This window comes from Humulus lupulus, chromosome 4, assembly GCF_963169125.1.
Source record: "Humulus lupulus chromosome 4, drHumLupu1.1, whole genome shotgun sequence".
Taxonomy (NCBI): domain Eukaryota; kingdom Viridiplantae; phylum Streptophyta; class Magnoliopsida; order Rosales; family Cannabaceae; genus Humulus; species Humulus lupulus.
Genome location: NC_084796.1, coordinates 157,140,835 through 157,146,429, shown reverse-complemented (window position 1 = coordinate 157,146,429; position 5,595 = coordinate 157,140,835).

Below are 5,595 nucleotides of genomic sequence, written 5' to 3'. Positions count from 1 at the left end.
GAAGAAGCCTTGCTCTGTGTTTGTTCTATATGTTTCTACAGCCAACCAAAAACATATATAACCCAAGCCAAATGACCTTAATGCCCCTAGGTCATTTAAAGCTTCTAAAGTCTCCCCAAGGGTAATGTCGTCATCTTTCACCTATTTCGTTAATCATAACTAACGCTCTCAAATTACCGCTATTCTCAATATTCTCAAATACCAATAATTCATATCTCGTTACCCTTTTATTCCCGGCAACACTCTAACCATTAAAACATCCCGAGCCTTGAACTTAATCCCGTTATGGCTAAATCGCTACTTGATAATCAAAGATCGTCTCATGCTGAATAGCTTGAACAAATCCACATTATAATGTGTCCTCAACAATATATCACCGACATGCATACAAATATACAATTACGCCCTCAACGAGCCAAATTACCAAAATACCCCTATCATGAAATGTGGACCCACATGCATGCATTTAACATCATATTATAATATAATTCACATAAACATGCATATTATCATTTAATGGCATAATTAAACAGTTATGGCCCTCCCGGCCTACTAATCTAGCCATTAAAACACATCAGAGAATTCGGGGCATTACAACTATCCCCTCCTTACAGAAATTTCGTCCTCGAAATTTACCTGAACAGCTCGGGATACTGACACTGCATATCTGACTCCAGCTCCCAGGTCGCCTCCTCAACCTTGCTGTTCCTCTACAATACCTTAACCAAAGGTATCGTCTTATTCCTGAGGGCCTTATCCTTTCTGTCAAGTATCTGAACTGGCTGCTCCTCAAAGGAGAGATCTGGCTCAAGCTCCAGATCTTCATAACTCAAAATATGATTCACATCATATACATACCTCCGAAGGGCTGAAACATGAAATACATTATGCACGGCTGACAATGCCGGAGGCAAAGCCAATCTGTAAGCCACTTGACCAATCCTCTCCAAGATCTCAAATGGACCTACAAATCTAGGACTCAGCTTGCCTTTCTTCCCAAACCTTCTCACCCCTTTCCATGGTGAGACTCTAAGGAAAACATAGTCTCCCACTTGGAACTCCACGTTCCTGCACTTGGGATCTGCATAGCTCTTCTGTCTACTATGAGAAGTAAGCATCCGAGCTCTAATCTTTTTAATGGCCTCACTGGTCCTCTGAACTGCCTCAGGACCTAAGTGTCTCCTTTCACCTGTCTCATCCCAATGAATGGGAGATCTACACTTCCTACCATACAACATCTCATAAGGTGCAACTCCAATGGTAGACTGATAACTGTTATTATAGGAGAATTCTATCAAAGGCAAATACTTACTCCAAGATCCACCAAAGTCTTGTACACATGCTCTCAGCATGTCTTCCAGAATCTGGATCGTCCTCTTAGATTGCCCATCTGTCTGAGGATGATAAGCAGTACTGAACTTCAGTTGTGTCCCCATGGCCTTCTGCAAACTCCCCCAGAACATGGAAGTAAAAGTAGGGTCTCGATCTGACACGATCGACCTAGGTGCACCATGGAGCCGCACGATCTCTCTCACATAGAGATCTCCATACTGGTCAACTGTATAAGTAATCCTCCCTGGCAAGAAGTGAGCTGACTTGGTGTAGCGATCTACTATCACCCAAATAGAATCATGCTGACCAATAATCCTGGGTAAGCCACAACAAAATCCATTGTGATGTCTTCCCATTTCCACTCTGGGATATCCAGAGGCTGCAATAACCATGCCGGCCTCTGATGCTCAGCCTTGACCTGTTGACATGTCAAGCACTTAGCCACATACTCCACTACATGCCTCTTCATCCCTGGCCACCAATACAACGATCTCACATCCTGATACATCTTCGTGGTGCCTGGATGCAAAGAGTAAGGTGTAGTATGAGATTCATCCAGAATCTCTCGCCTCAAAGTAGTGTCCAGTGGAACACATATCCGCCCTTTGTATCTCAACAAGCCTATCTCAGACACTGTATAATCTTTGGATGCTCCAGCCAGAACATCCTCTCTGATCTTGATTAGCTATGGATCACTCAGCTGACCTTCCTTGATCCTCTCCAACAGTGTAGACTGTAGCATAATGTTAGCCAACTGGCCCACCAGCAACTCTATACCAGCTCTGATCATATCATCAGCTAACTCTCTGGCTATCAGCCTCATACCATGAATCTGTCCCGGACCCTTCCGGCTTAAAGCATCAGCTACCACGTTGGCTTTACCTGGATGATACAAAATCTCACAATCATAATCTTTTACTAACTCCATCCAACGCCTTTGCCTCATATTAAGATCTTTCTGGGTGAAGAAGTACTTCAGGCTCTTGTGGTCTTTATAGATCTCACACTTCTCTCCATAGAGATAGTGCCTCCATATCTTTAAAGCAAAAACCACAGCCGCCAACTCTAAATCATGAGTAGGATATCTCTTTTCATACTCCTTCAACTGACGAGAAGCATAAGAAATTAACTTCTCCGATTGCATCAGCACATAGCCTAAACTCTGATGAGAAGCATCACAATAAATCACAAACTTCTCCTGATCTGTTGGAAGACTCAGGATCGAAGCTGTAATCAACCTCTACTTCAGTTCCTGGAAGCTGTTCTCACATTTATCTGACCACACAAACTTCTGACTCTTGCGTGTCAGCTCAGTCAAAGCATTAGCTATCTTTGAGAACCCTTCCATGAAACGCCTATAATAACCTGCCAATCCAAGGAAACTTTTAACCTTAGAAGCATTCTTTGGCCTTGGCCAATCTCTGACCGCTTCAATCTTTGCTGGATCTACCTTAATCCCCTCCTTAGTGACAATGTGTATGTATGTCATAAATATCCACGAGTTATTAGCAAGCTGGAAAAGGGCATAATTTAATCCGCCACGCGGAAACCGTACCCGGAGCTGCTGTTACGAGTCTCCACCTCTTTAGCCCGAGCTAATCAAAGGGTTAGCAAGTATGCTCGAAGGCATCAGATCAGCAGTATGGATATCACGAGCTGGTGCTACATCGAGCTCGAGGTGCGGCATAGATCTGGCACCCCTGACCATTTGTGAAGTCAACCACACAATGTAAACGTGCTCATATCAGACATCACGTGTCTACTCCATTTCTGAATTCTCGGACACGCATCATAAACGTGCGAGTTCAGGCACCCCATGACTGGTTTGGGCCATGCGGCCCATTATCCCCCTTACCTATTGATTAGACAACACTTCATTGTCAGGTTTTCAGAATTAATCATAAGTGTCACAGAGGTGACATGATGGGTAAGAAGGTCACGGGATGACCCCCTTTACCAACACCTAGATATCCTCTCCCTATAAATATGGAGACCCTGGGCTTTTCAAGGGGTTGGCGTTTTGATTGTAAAGAAACACTCTGTAAGGAATACTCAAGAGATATCAATAATATTGATTGGTGGACTAGAGGGATTTTAACCTTTGAACCACCTAAAAAGAAGGAGTGATAACCTTCCCACCATACTAATTTTGCCAGTTTGGAATATAAATATTTATACATTACGGTTCACTATTTAGCACTAATCCATCCCATTTATTCGTATAATTACCTGTTGATGAATAACCACGTCAACAGTGTCCAAGAAAGGATACCTGAGACAACCAGAACTCACACTTCTTGAATTTAGCATACAATCCGTGTTCCCTCAATCTCTTTAGAACCAACCTCAGATGCTGCTCATGCTCTGACTCAGTCTGAGAATATACCAGAATATCATCGATGAAGACGATCACAAACTGCTCTAAGTAATCCTTGAACACTTGTTCATCAGATCCATAAAAGGAGCAGGGGCATTAGTCAATCCAAATGACATGACTAAAAACTCATAATGCCCATACCTGGTACGAAAAGCAGTCTTCGGTATATCTCCTTCCTTGACCCTCAACTGATTATAACCAAAACGAAGGTCGATCTTAGAGAATACCTTCTTACCTTGCAACTGATCGAACAGATCATCTATTCTTGGCAAAGGATACTTGTTCTTAATTGTCAGCTTATTCAGTTCTCTATAATCAATACACATTCTCAGAGAACCATCCTTCTTTCACAAACAGAACTGGCGCACCCCAAGGTGAGAAACTAGGTCTGATAAAACCCAAATCCAACAGCTCTTGCAACTGCACCTTTAATTCTTTCAACTCGGCTGGGGCCATTCTGTAGGGTGTTCTAGACACTGGCTCTGTCCCTGGTGCCAGTTCTTTAACGAACTCAATTTCTCTGTGTGGCGGTAACCCTGGCAAACCTTCTGGAAACACATCCAGAAACTCACATACAAGTCTAGTATTCTCCGGTCTCACTGGCATGACCTGAGTGGTATCAACCACACTAGCTAAGAACCCAATGCAACCTCCTTGCAATAGATCCCTAGCCCTCAACACAGAAATCATAGGAATGCGAGATCCATGCACAGCACCAACAAACACAAAAGGATCCTCACCTTCAGGCTCAAAGGTGACCATCTTCCTTCTGCAATCAATGGTTGCCCCATACTTTGCCAACCAATCCATACCCAATATCATGTCGAAGTCATTCATAACCAACTCTATTAAGTCCACTAACAACTCTCTGCCCTCCACTGTCACTGGCAAAGATCTAACCCATCTCCTGGATACCACTAACTCCCCAGTGGGTAACAGAGTACCAAACCCCACAACATAAAAATCACAGGGTCTACACAGTCTATCAATAACACTACTAGCAACAAAAGAGTGTGTAGCACCAGAATCAATCAACACATTATAAAGGATTCCAGCGCTAAGAAGCTGACCTGTAACAACTGAGGGAGAAGCCTCAGCTTCTGCTTGAGTTAACGCAAACACTCGAGCTGGGGCCGAGCTGTCCGCCTTTCTAGGTTCTTCTTTTCTTGCCTTAGGGCAATCCTTTTTAAGATGACCCACTACTCCACATGAGAAGTAATCATTTTCCCTACACTCTCCCAAGTGATGCCTCTTGTATCTAGGGCACTCAGGATAAGAAATCCAGGCTTCACCACCACCTGGACGACCCATAGAAATACCACGGGGCCACCTATCAGGACCTGGGACTGGGAAGGTGTTAGGAACCTTCTTCTTCTGATCACTAGGGCCAACACACCTACCTGAACCCACAAATGGAGGACCTGTCCTCCTGAAATCCTTTCTGGCTGCACTGTCACGCCAAATCCTATTCTCTGCACTCTTAGCTGTGAGTGCCTTCTTAACCACCTGTGTGTAGGTAGTAACCCCAGCCACAGTGGTGATACGTACATCACGGGCTAATCTGGGTTGTAGCCCTTGCAAAAATCTCTCTCTCCTGGTCTCATCAGTGGGCACCAGTTCCATGGCAAACTTTGTCAGACGATCAAATTTTAAGGCATACTCAGTGACTGACAAACTTCCCTAAAGTAGCCTAATAAACTCCTTAGCTTTAGCTGCCCTGATAGCATCATTGTAGTATTTCTCATTAAACAGAGTTTGAAACTCCTCCCAACTCAAGGCATTTACATTCTTGGTCTAGATAATCACTTCCCACCAAATCTTGGCATCCTCCCGAAACATATAGGTGGCACAGGCTACCCTCTCATTACCAGATACCCTCATGAAAT